Here is a 14,492-nt window from a genome sequence, read left to right on the forward strand (position 1 = left end):
TTATATGCAGAACCCAAAGACAAAAATCGTGAAATAATAAGATTCGAACTATGATCTTCAGGGGCGTAGGTAAAATGGTGCCACCACATATGGCCCCCAGTTTATCCACGACCCAAATTATCTGTTGGTCAATAGTTATAACTCAAATGAATTTACTACGTAACAAAAAGGGAATATATAGTAACTTTGTAGTATTCCTTTCTCTCTCTAACTTTTATTCTCTCTCTTTTTTATTCAATATGTACTATTGTGCTTCCTCTCTCTTATTCTCTCCAAGACTCTTACACTCCAACGTTCTTTATCTTAGCTCAATCCTAAAAATATATTTAATATTTGACATTAACTGGCCTAATTGTAATGTGTCATGTTTTAATGTGTTATGTTACATATGGTAATGTGTTATGTGTGTAATTTGTTTCTCTTTCTAACTCACCAATATAATTCTACCGATGAATACGTATAATATTATAGGCCGCGGCTTTGGGGAATAAAGAAAATTCTTCGGGGAATAAAGACTTTTCTTAAAACTAGTCAAATAAGATTGACTTTTATGTTTCTTTTTTATTGCTAAGGGGCTTCTAATTTTAGAAGATGCTATAAAAAAATGCTCATTCATCTCATCACCTCTCTCTACCACCTCATCTTCTCGCCACCTCATCTTCTTCTCCGACAAAGGTTGTCGGCCGGTCAATTTTCCGGCCGGCGACCTTCAAACATAATTTTTTTTTTTTTTTCGAATCCAACAAAACTCCCAACATCTCATCTTCCTCTTCTTTTGTAGTTTCTTACCTTATGAATTCATGGGGAATCTCAGAAGACAAAGCTATCACTGCTTCTAAAGAAATGGGTTTCAAAACTTCAACTCAACCTGATTCAGTCGTTGCCTTTTTCGAATCCAAGGGTTTTACTAAACTCCACATTTCAAAATGGTTAACAAACGCCCAGCCATACTCTCATCACACCCTCACAAAACCCTAGAATCCAAATTTGATTTTTTCAATTCAGTTGGACTTACTGGTCCTGACCTAATAAAGGTCATCTCAACTAATCCTAGTCTCCTCAGAAGAAGCATACAAAACCAAATCATTCCTGCTTTTGATTTCCTCAAGAGCATTCTTCACACTAACAGTAAGGTTGTTGCTGCCCTAAAACGTTCTACTCGTATTTTTCATGAAGATCTGTATCAAGGTATTGTGCCAAATATCAAGCTTTTGAGAGATAAAAATGTCCCAGAATCCAATATCACTTCTATGTTACTAACCCAACCAAAATTTCTTACAACTAATTCTGAACGATTTCAAAAGATTGTGGAATAAGTTGAAGAAATGGGTTTTGATCTTATGAAAATTACATTTCTTACAGCTATTGGTGGATTAGCTTCAATGAGTGAATCTACTTGGGAAGCAAAATTGAATGTTTATAGAAAATGGGGTTGTTCAGATTCTGAAATTCAAACAGCATTCATGAAACAACCATGTTGTATGATTACATCTGAGAAGAAGATAACTATGATAATGGATTTTCTTGTGAATCAAATGGGAATTAGCCCATCTTATGTAGCTAAAAACCCATGGATTATTCTATTTAGCTTAGAGAAAAGGATAATTCCTCGATGCTTAGTTGTTCGAACTCTTGAATCCAAGGGTCTGGTTGAGATTAAAGGGAGCATTTATCCTGTGTTAAGAATGAACGAGAAATCATTTTTAGAGAAGTATGTAATAAAGTATGAGAAAGAAGTTCCTGAACTGATGAAAGTTAATCAAGGTCAGTTGGGTTTTCTAGATTTGCCTACTTGTTCTAAGGGGGGTAGTCGTTGGGGACTTTGGGGGACATTTTCATGTCCCCCAATGTCCGTGTTATTGGTTGGGGACATTTCAAATGTCCCCAAATGTCCGTGTTATTGGTTAGGGACATTTCAAATGTCCCCAAATGTCTATGTTATTTGTTCGGGACACGAAATTAGGGACATTTCAAGACAAATTGGTTTTGGGGACATTTGGAGACATTTTAGTGTAAATTTGGAGAGCTTTTGGAGAGAAAATGTCTCTCAAAATATGGAAGACACTTGGGGACATTTGAGTAAGGAAGATAATAAAAATAATTATTATTATCAAATCATATTATAATAATATTATCTTATTATTATATTACTACATTATTATATTATTATTATTATATTATTATATTATTATTATTATTATTTTTATTACTATTATTATTATATTATTATTATATATTTAGGTAAAGAAGGTAATAAAAATAATTATTATTATCCAATCATATTATAAGGATATTATCTTATTATTATATTACTACATTATTATATTATTATTATATTATTATTATTATTATTATTATTATTATTATTATGATAATTATTATTATTATTATTATTGTTATATTATATTATATTTGAGGAAGGTAATAAAATTTTATTATTATCAAATCATATTATTATAATATTATCTTATTATTATATTATATTATATTATATTATATTATATTATATTATATTATATTATATTATATTACTATTGTATTATTATTATTATTATATTATATCACTATTATATTATATTATTATTATATTAATATTTAACTATATTAAATAATAAATATTTACCAATTGTCCATCAATGTCCACAGATATCTACAGATGTCTACGAAAGTCGAAAAATATATATTTAGAAATATTAATTAATTTTTTTTATTTCATATGGTAAGACAGTAATAATATTAAAATAATAAATATCAACTAAATATCTATCAATGTCCACAGATATTCACGGATGTCTACGAAAGTCGAAAAATATATTTTCAAAGTAGTAGGACAAATTTCATCAAAAAAAAAGTAGTAGGGCAAATTTATTTCGTATGATTAGACAATAATGATTACATTAAAATAATAAATGTCTACCAACTGCCATCAATGTCCTCAGATATCCACAGATGTCCACAAAAGTCAAAAAATATATTATTGAAATATGAGTACAAATATATTATTTCATATGGTTTGACAATAATGATAATATTAAAATAATAAATGTCTACCAATTATCCTTCAATGATGAGATAATAATAATAGTAATAATATTAATAATGATAATAATAATAATAATAATAATAATAATAATAATAATAATAATATCTACTACACATTTTGTCCATGGATTCAATATGTTGAAATGTCCCCAGGACATTTTGTCCATGAACCAAATGTCTTGAAATGTCTCTGAGACATTTTGTCTATGAATCAAATGTCCTGAAATGTCTATAAAGACATTTTGTCTACGGACAAATGTCCCGAAATGTCTTAAAATGTCTCTGGAACATTTTGTCTCTGAGTGTCCTCCAATGTCCTGAACCACTACCTCCCCCTAAATGATTGATGTGATGAAATTCTTAAAGACATCTGTCCATGGACAGACCAGACCTCCGACAAAGGTCTCCCTTCGCCGGAGTGTTAGAGAGAGAGAGAGAGGAAGAGAAATTTTTTTTTTTTGTATGTTTGAAGGTCGCCGGCCGGAAAATTGGCCGGCCGACGACCTTCGCCGGAGAAGATGATGAGGTGGCGAGAAGATGAAGTGGCAGAGAGAACAGATGAGATGGAAGAGAACTTTCAAAAAAATGTATTCTGTATTCCCCATAAAAATTTATTCCCAGAGAATTTTCAAAAAAATCTGGATTCCCTCGAGAATTTATTCCCCGGAGAATTTTCTTTATTCCCCAAAGCCGCAGCCATATTATATATGTTATATATTGTCTTATTAGATAGTTAAAATAATTTTTTTCATGGTAATTTTGTATTGAAATCTTTATTTTATATGATTTTTATCTTATTAATAACATTTATAATTATATAGATGTGGATATTATTATAATCTGAACACATATACACAATTAGTTTTTCTATTAAGCGATATTTAAAAAAAATGATTTAGTATTCTAACATTTTTTTGGAGGATGTCAATCTTTCTGTATACGGTCACCCGGAAATCAATTGAAATTCACTAAGTATGAAACTGATGATAATCTAATTAATAGGAACGTAACGAAAAATATATCATAAGAAACCTTTGTTTCTAGTACACGACCCAAGCCTGTCTCAAGCGATTTCTCCAGTCGTTGTAAATCTTCGATGGTTAAACCTGGAAGATCGTCCCTCTCATCTGCTCTTCTCTACCACTTCCTTGCTTAACCTGGCATATCCACTATTCTGTGACTAAACAATCCTACTAGCACAGGACCCAAGTCTATCCCAACGTTTGCACAATTTCACAAAATTTTGTACACAGACCAAGAAAATGACCGTGAAATAATAAGATTCGAACTACAGTCTTCAAGGGCGTAGGTAAAATGGTGCCACCGCACCGGGCCCCCATTTTATCCAGGCCCCAAATATTAACTGGTTGTCAATAGTTATAACTAAAAAAAATTACTGGGTAACAAAAAAGGAATATATAGTACCTTTATAGTATTGTTTTCTCTCTCTAACTTTTGTTCTCTCTTTTTAATGCAATAGGTACTATTTATTCTCTCCAAGACTCTTACACTCCAACGTTCTTTAACTTGGTCAATCCTAAAAACATTTTTAATATTTGACATTAAGTGGCAAATTGTAATGTGTCATATTTTAATCTGTCATGTGCTAATGTGTTATGTGTCATGTGTGTAGTTTTTTTCTCTCTCTAACTCACCTATATTATTCTACCGATGAATACCAATAACATTATATATGTTATATTGTCTAATTAAATTGTTAAAATAACTTTTTCATATGATAATTTTTTGTTAAAATCGTTATTTTATATGATTTTAATCTCAGTATATAACATATATAATTATAAATGTGGATGTTATTATAATCTAAACCCAAAGACACAATTAGTTTTTCAATTAAGCGATATTTTGAAGAAAATGATTTAGTAATCTAACCTTTTTTTGGAGGATGTCAATATCTTTCTAAATTCGGTCACCCGAAAACCAATTGAAATTCACTAAGTATGAAACTGATGATAATCCTATTAATAGGAACGTAACGAAAAATATATTATAAGAAACCTTTGTTTCTAGCACACGACCCAAGCTTGTCTCAAGCGATTTCTCTAGTCGTTGTAAATCTTCGATGGTTAATCTTTGAAGATCATCCCCTCTCATCTGTTCTTTTTTACCACTTCCTTGGTTAACCTGACATAGCCGTTATTCTGTGACTAAACAATCCTACTAGCACACGACCCAAGTCTATCCCAACATTTGCACAATTGCACTAAATTATATGCACAACCTAGAGACAAAAATCGTGAAATAATAAGATTCGGACTATGATCTTCAGGGGCGTAGGTAAAATGATGCCACCGCACATGGCCCCCACTCTATCTAGGACCCAAATATTATCTGTTGGTCAATAGTTACAACTCAAATAAATTTACTACGTAACAAAAAGGGATTATATAGTAACTTTGTAGTATTGCTTTCTCTCTCTATCTTTTGTTCTCTCTCTTTTTTATTCAATATGTACTATTGTGCTTCCTCTCTCTTATTCTCTCCAAGACTCTTACACTCCAGCGTTCTTTATCTTGGGTCAATCCTAAAAATATATTTAATATTTGACATTAACTGGCCTAATCGTAATGTGTTATGTGTCATATGGTAATATGTTATGTGTGTAATTTGTTTCTCTCTCTAACTCACCAATATAATTCTACCGATGAATACCTATAATATTATATATGTTATATTGTCTTATTAGATAGTTAAAATATTTTTTTCATATGGTAATTTTGTGTTAAAATCTTTATTTTATATGATTTTAATCTTATTAATAACATATATAATTATATAGATGTAGATATTATTATAATTTAAACACAAATACACAATTAGTTTTTCAATTGAGCGATATTTAAAAAAAAATTATTTAGTATTCTAACATTTTTTTAGGATGTCAATCTTTCTGTATACGGTCACCCGGAAATCAATTGAAATTCACTAAGTATGAAACTGATGATAATCTTATTAATAGGAACGAAACGAAAAATATATCATAAGAAACCTTTGTTTCTAGTACACGACCTAAGCCTGTCTCAAGCGATTTCTCCAGTCGTTGTAAATCTACAATGGTTAAACCTCGAAGATCCTCCCCTCTCATCTGCTATTCTCTACCACTTCCTTGCTTAACCTGGCATATCCACAATTCTATGACTAAACAATCCTACTAGCACACGACCCAAGTCTATCCCAACGTTTGCACAATCCCACAAAATTTTGTACACAAACCAAAGATAAAGACCGTGAAATAATAAGATTCGAACTACGGTCTTCAGGGGCGTAGGTAAAATGGTGCCACCGCACCGGGCCCCCACTTTATCCAGGCCCCAAATATTATCTTGTTGTCAATAGTTATAACTATAAAAAAATTACTGGGTAACAAAAGGGAATATATAGTACTTTATAGTATTGTTTTCTCTCTGTAACTTTTGTTCTCTCTTTTTAATGCAAGAGGTATTGTACTTCCTCTCTCTTATTCTCTCCAAGACTCTTACACTCCAGCGTTCTTTAACTTGGTCAATCCTAAAAACATTTTTAATATTTGACATTAAGTGGCAAATTGTAATGTGTCATATTTTAATGTGTCATGTGCTAATGTGTTATGTGTCATGTGTGTAGTTTGTTTCTCTCTCTAACTCACCTATATGATTCTACCGATGAATACATATAATATTATATATATATATATGTTACATTATCCGATTGACTACAAAAGACCATTTGTTTCCAACATGCTCTAAATTTGAAAGTGTCAGATTTTATCCGACAAAATTAGAAGACTGTCTGGTTTAGGTCTGTATAGTTTTTCTTTCCACTTTTAACGCATTGGTGTTCTTGAGAATTAACCTGAAGTTCATATAAGAATGAAGCAATGAGCTCAGAGTTAATTATGTTTCCTTAGTTTTGATTGAAGCTGGATACCCATAATCGTAATCAACAATTATATATTCTTTAGTAATACTTGAAGAGGAAGAAAAATTACCAATAAATTTTGTGTTTATGTTGTACTTTAAAATAAGGAGATAAAGTTAAGATGTTTATTAGTAATGCTCCCAAATTCAGCTCGCACCTTGATGTGGCGTGAAAATGCCACATTTAGGTCACTTAACTTTGATGAGTTAGTTCTTTTCGGGCTTTATTTCTAATTATTTATGTGTTTTTATTGTTAGGTATCATATTTGGAGATAAACATGTATACCGGAATAAATAGAGCGAATTGTCACTATCATTTCATGTGCGCAAACCGAGAGAAAAAGATTTCAAGCAAATCAAATGACAAAAGGAGTCAAAGACAAGTCCGACGGTGAAAACGGAAGTCGAATCGGAGTTCGGACGGAGAAATTATGGAAGATGGAAGCAAAAGTCGTCTCTTGAAATTAGATTTGTAGAGATCAAGTATGAAGGCACCCTCCTTGTTTCTGAAGCAAAGACCAAGTCCAAATCAAGCCCACAAAAGAAAAGAAGAAGATCAAGCTAAAGAGAAATTTATGAGCACGCTCTCTTTGGTCTAAGACTTAGTCAAGTTTGACTAAGTCTAGGGTTGTGTATACACAAGTGAGAGAGAGGGGTCAAGGGGAGTCATCAATTATTCATCATCTTCTTCTAGACAAGTGGGAAGATAGGTGTTCTTGAGATCTAGGGTTTGTGAAGGTTCAAGAGTTTTGAAGGTTGGTTAGAGAGAGAAGAAAGGTAGAAGAGGGCCGGCCAAGCTTGGCCGGCCAAGGCTTTGGCCGGCGCGGGAGAGAGAAGGGAACACGGGACAGCAGCTTCTTCTCCACGGGAACGAGCAGCAGCTGCACCGGTCAGATCTTCATAGGGTAGCAGCTGCTTGGATCTTCAAATGACAGCAGCTCGGGTTGGTGAGAGCACGGGATAGCAAGCTCCGGTTCATGCTTCTTCAACTCTGTCGGACAGCAAGCTTCCAGCTCGGGACGACCATAGTGAAGCACGGGACGGCTGCACTTGCCCGGAATCTTGCTTGGCCGGATTTGTGCACATCTCGGCCGGAAAGTTCTATGGTTTCCGGCGACTTTCTTGGCCGGAAACCATAGGGCTTTTACTCCCCTCTTCATTGTCTTTCTTCCCAAGTGGTTGGATTTGATTTTGGTTGAAGATTTTTAGAGAGAGAAAGCTTGAGTTAGGGTTTAATGGTGGTTTGTGATAAATGGGGAAGATGAAGGACATTGATATAGGGAATCCTGATTTTTGCTAAGGGGAGATTGGCTGCACCTTAACTACTCAAATTTTCCGACAAACCTAGCCTTGAACCACATTGGAAAAGGGGGATTTCTCATCATCTTCTTTTCATTTATTACTTATTCACCATGTTAGCTAAATCAAGTGTGTCGTTAATGAGATGAAATGTGATGAATTTGTGATTATCTATGTGATAATTTAATGTTTTGACAATAAATTGATGTTTTCTTATTTTGATTACTTGTTTCAATCGTTTTTCATGTGTCTTATCAAGTACTTCGCATAGTTAATTGATTAGGCAAAGTGATCGATATCGATCGTAGTCTAGATCCAAATTTCATGTGTCTTGTCATGCACTTCACATAGTTAGGCGGCTAGACGACATTTTCGATGATTCGGTTTAATCGTTTAGGAAGTTTGTTTGACTAAGTATTATCTCCGGACATACGTAGTGCTTATGAACATCCACCGTAGGAATCGAGACTAGGTTTGTATCAATACATTCGATTGGACCGTAAATAGTTGTAGGTTCACCACAATGGATTCTCGGACCTCGACACTTCTCTCACTTATTTGTTGCCTCCCTACTCTTGTTCCTTCAACTCCTCTCTCGAATCTCTCTCGCCTGTTTACATTGATAATTTAGTTTGTTTTACTTGTTTTCTTCTTTTGTTAGTTATTCGATTATAAAACTCCTCATTTACCTTTGTTCCCTTTTTGTCTTAGTCTAAGTTAGCTAGTAACACTTAAATCGACGAATAAGACCCTTCGATATCCAAACTACCTTCCTATCCTTGGATCGATCCCGGCTTTGCCGGATTACTACTTGATACCTCCGCTTGGGTGTGCAACCTTTTCGGGTGCATCACACCTTGAACTCGGCCACAATAAATGGGTTGTGAGTTTGATAGTGTGGATTAGGGGTGGGTACCTTTTCTTAGAGCGATCAGTGAAGTTCAAAGCAAACCAAACATTTTTTTTGGTTGATATTGGTTAATTGATTCGTATTTAGCTTACTTGTTTGTTGTTTGATATTGGTTGATGTAAGAAATGAAATTTCGGTTTCGGTGAAAATTTCGATCGGTTTAAAAATAGGAATGTTTCGGTAGTGTTGAAATTTTACAAATTAACGGAAATGATTAGTGGTGGCCAACGGCCCGTTTGACAGCCTTGGCGTGTCTGACACGCCATGGCAGACACGACTGTGAGCCGTGTCGTGCCCAGACCACAAAGGTTTGGGCACAGAAACGACCCATAGGAACGCCCCAGCCGTTTCCGTGGCGTTCGCGTGTCGTTCCCTGCCGTGGTCGTTCCCGTGGCGTTTCAAGGTGTTTCCGTGTTCGTTCCCGTGGCTCCGACCCCCTCATAAATATATATATATATATATATATATATATATTTTTTTTTTTTTAGGGGAACAGCCAATAAATTAATCGGAATAAAAGTATACAACCAATCACTTCCCAAATAAAAACACTCAAAAAATAATACAATCCACTAACTACAAGGTAGACAGTAGAGAGCTTGGGAGGCTAAATCGTGGGCCACGTTATTCGCTTTTCGTCGACAGCAGGAGAAAGTTGTATTATAAGCGGTAGCACGTGTCTTAATCTCATCAAGGTAAGGTTGTAATCTCCACGGAACCGTTGGATTTTCTTCCATGAAAAAGGAAAATAAAACCCTAGAGTCAGTTTCTAGTATAAAGTCCCGAGCTCCTATTGATTCCGCCACCAGCAACCCTAATCTGTATCCAAGCAATTCAGAGTGTAAAGGAGATAGAGCTTCAAAAGTATCATATAAGGAATGGATAATATCACCATGGTTGTTACGAACAACCGCCGACGCCGATGCTCCAAAATCCGTAAATGCTCCATCAGTGTTTATCTTTACCATATTTTGAGGTGGAGGTATCCATTCTTCATCCTGTACCTGGTTTAAAGAAAGATTTGGTGGGTTAGAAATTAAATCAGAAATGGTACTTAGTAGTACCTTTGTATTCATCCAACATCTCTTAGGATCTGGGATCTTATCGTTGAAGATTAAATTATTTCTAGTCTTCCACCATTCCCAAATCAGATAAGTATAATTAAACCAAATATTCTCTGCCGTTTTGCCTCTTCTAAGTAAATCCTTTAGATTTACAATAGGATCGATGAGTAATTGTTGGAGATCTGGATTTCCAGTGGTCTGAAGAAGCAATCTGAAAGTCGGACAGGAGCCAAAGAGATGTGAAATAGTCTCATCTTCCCCAGTGTCACACATTAAACACATCTGAGGTATGTTATGAACTCGTTTACTAATGTTTGATTTTGTTGCTATACCATCATGGTGAAGGATATGGTGCCTGAAGTCTGAAGGAATGGTATCCTTCCGAAGGAGTGTCCTTCGACCAAGGATGCAATGCGTGCAATTTGGCTATTAGGATCTTAATGACCTTATTCGGAAGATCATTAGTCCGGTCCAATTAGGGGTCGTAATGCTTAGCTAGAAGCCAACTACGATCGTCGAATCAAGAGTTGATTCGCGGCTAACATAGACCGGATCCTACAAGGGTTACACAACAGAATAGTGATCTGAACGGAGAGAATTGACTAGATGGATGATGGCAAATAAGTGGATTGGATCCGTTATTGGTAAGTCCAGAAAGATTCGGAGAAGTCCGAAAGAGATAAACATGTCCGGGCCCAAAAGGGAGGCCCGGAATGGCTTTAGGGAAGCCGGCCATGTGATGGCCGGCCAAGGCAATAGGGCCGGCCATGTGATGGCCGGCTAGGCCCTAAGTGGGCCGGCCAAGGAAGCCCATAAAGGGCTATGTTGGCCGGCCACACTTAAGTGACCCAAAGGAGGGTATTTTGGGTGTTGCCTAATAATTAGGTTTATGGAATCCTAGTCTGAGTCTAATACCTCTTCTAGGGACTTCTATATATACCTAATTATACAACCTAAAGAGAGAGGCAATTTCAGGAGAGAAATTCCCAAGTCTGAAAGAGTTTCAGAATATACATCTCAGAGAGAGAGAGAGAGAAAAGGAGTTTTCTCAAGTATCTAGTCAAGAAGAAGGAGTTCTTCATCTCAACCTTCAAGAAGGTCCTAGCTGACTGAAAGGAGGGAGTTCAAGTCATTATTCGGTGTCTCAAGTAGAGGAGCTACACTTGGAGCTCTTATCTTCCGAATACTGGTCGGGATTTAGTTCGTGGGAAAGCGATTAAGAGGTAATCTTCTTTCCAATCTAGTTCATTGGTATGTTCATGTATAGATCCTGGAATTAGTGTTAAACATGAGATGTTTGAGATTCCGCTACCAACACTAATAGACAATTAGGTGTATGAGATACACTAGGTTATTCCCCTACAGTGGTATCTTTGACTAGATGAATTAAATTCATACTTGAACAACTAGATATTAGTGTTTTTATGTTTAAATAGAGATTTAAACATGAGTTTGATGAGATCAAATTAGGGTTTTGGATGAGATTCATGACCTAGAAACACTAGAAACAAAGTTTTATGAAAAGAGTTTTCATAAACAAGTGTTAGGGTTTTAGAATTTTGATAAAAATCATCAAAACCATGAAGATTGGTTGATGAATTGATCAAAAACAGGACCTAACAGCAGCTGGAACAGAAAGAAAGAAAAGAAAAAGAAGTTGGAACGACAGGATTTCCTAAAAAGTTGGAAACCCTACTGGCCGGACCGGCCAGGACGCGTCCAGGACGCGTCCAGGCCGGACCAGCACGTCTCGGACAGACAGTCCGAGACAGATAGGGACACGGACTGGAAATCCCAGTCCGTGAAGGACCGGGAATCCTAGTCCGAGCTGGACTAGGAGTCCGAGACTCTCGGGTCTCGGACATCCCAGAGCGTCTAGGACGCGTCTGGGAATCCCAGTCCAACACGGACTAGGAGTCCGAGACTCTCGGGTCTCGGACGTCCCAGCGCGTGGGACGCGTCTGGGACATCCCAGTCCGAGACGGAATAGGATTCCGAGACAGGAGCGTCTCGGATATCCCTGACGCGTCTGGGACGCGCTCGAGGGAACCTATAAAGAGTCTCGGTCTAGGACCGAGACACTGGACGGGCGTCCGGATGCATCGAGGATGCGTCTGGAGCAACCAGAAGCATCTCGGATGCGACTGGAAGCTTCCAGACGCGACCAGGATGCAACCGGAGCATCCAGAAGCGTCTAGGACGCGTCTGGACGCGTCCAGGAGGCATCCCAGATGGGATGGCCTATCCGTCAGTACACAGAAGCGTCTGGGACGCGACTGTGAAGCACGGGTGCATCTCGGACCGAAAATCCGAGATGGCACGTGTGCTGTCCCGAGACCAGACACGTCTGGGACGCGTCTGGGAGTTCCAACAGCTCTCGGATTAAGCATCCGAGAGACATAAGAAGCGACCGGATGGTCTGGACGCGTCTGGGACGCGACCAGGACGCGTCTGGGACGCGACCAGGACGCGTCTGGGACGCGACCAGGACGCGTCTGGGACGCGACCAGGACGCATCCTAGGCATCTCACCCGAGATGCCTATGGTCTGTCCTAGGACAGAAGCGACTAGCTAGGCTAGGACGCATCTGCCCGAGAGACATAGCACGGCAGGAAGGTGCTGTCTCTAGGACCGGACCTTGACCAGGCTGAGTCAAGAGTTGACCAGAGACCAGTCAAGGGGCTTTGACCAGGGTTGACTCAGATCCTTTTGAGTGAGACTCAAGGGCCTTTTGGGCCGTGATCTGAAAGGGAGTTTTTTTTTCAGACTTTTCTCCCGGTTCCGAGCATAATTTTTCCGACTTAGACCCGGGTTAGAGGAGTACCCGAACGGAGTTTTTCCTTATTTTGGAAACAATTAAGGAAGAAACGTAATGTTCTAGTTTAAGTATTGAGAATACGGAACTTTAGAAACATTAGACATAGAGATGTCACAAATTCCCACGAATAGCTATGCGATAGCAAAACCTAGATACGTATCTAGGATACATACTTTATTTATTATGATTGTCATATTATTGTATGTATGGATATATGTGATTGCGTAGAATAGTATACCTTTAGATAGGATTATCGTTTCTTGTTCTAAGCGCAAGGAGTTGTGCCCGAATAATACTTAGAGTATAGGGTCTTAGAATCTATTGACGAACTGAATGATGAGATCATGGTTCAAGTGGGAGTAGTCAATAACTTAAAAGATGGGATCTTTTAAGGGGTAATACTAAGATTTAACAAATCATTACGCAAACCCACATAAACTTTTACGTAATAAATCATGAATGGTTATGCAAGAGTTCACAGTAACGCAACTTGATAAATTACGTAATAAGTCCCAAAAAGAATTTTGAGTAAAGCCTACCCAGATTAAGACACCTGTTGAGCCCTTGTTCATCGATGGTGGGTCATGCCAAAGCAGGGTGCCATCTTTTACCTCGGGACAATACGGGTAGATCTATGAAGAGGTCTACATGTCTAAATGGTTATTCTCAAACGAATCAGCAAAAGAGTTTTGGATTTCGAGGCTAAAGGACGATTTAATGTTTAAATCGTTAACCAAGAGTCATATGAGATATGATCAGTAAGGAGTTACTCACCCAGGAGGGTGAAGTTAAGGGCAGTGCCAAAGTACGCTTAGCTTCACAGGAATGGGATCTTGGAATTATATTATTCTAAGGGGACAACAAAAATAGAATAATATAGGCAAATTAGGAAAATTGCCAGGATAACAAGTTTAATCACTTTCGCATTTCTTACATGTAGTTTAATTATGACAACAAAAGAATCAAGCAGCATTCGCTGGCTTCTGGAAAAAGAAAAGTTGAATGGTGACAACTTTATGGTATGGGAAAGGAACTTGGGACTTGTCCTAAGATCCGAACATAAGGCGAACGTGTTAGACACACCTATTCCTGTTCTCAATGAAGATTCGACTGAACAAGAAAGGGAACAAGAAAGGAACATTCGGAAGAGATCCGAACCCATAACATGCCTCATGTTGGCAACCATGGAACCTAATCTTCAGGATAGGTTCATAGAGATGGATGCCTACACCATGATTCGACAACTTAGGAATTTGTTCCAAAAGAAGTCAAGAATGGAGAGGTATGAGATTTCAAGGACGATATTGGATATGCGTCTTGAAAAGGGAAAGCCTGTAGGGCCACATGTTTTCAAAATGATTAGTCTTTTTGAAAAACTGAATCGACTGGGAGTCGATAATGGCCGAGATTTTGCCACTGATATTATTTTGCATTCACTTCA

At 37.1% G+C, this 14,492-nt stretch overlaps 1 pseudogene; it reads left to right on the top strand.

Moving 5' to 3' along the window:
- The first annotated feature begins 744 nt into the window (after positions 1 to 744).
- LOC147566984 (uncharacterized) lies at positions 745 to 6,177 on the top strand (annotated as a pseudogene).
- The last annotated feature ends 8,315 nt before the right edge of the window (positions 6,178 to 14,492 follow it).

The sequence above is a fragment of the Eschscholzia californica genome, unplaced genomic scaffold, assembly GCF_041429995.1.
Source record: "Eschscholzia californica isolate CP2 unplaced genomic scaffold, dmEscCali1.0.p SCAF_1, whole genome shotgun sequence".
NCBI classification, from domain to species: Eukaryota; Viridiplantae; Streptophyta; class Magnoliopsida; order Ranunculales; family Papaveraceae; genus Eschscholzia; species Eschscholzia californica.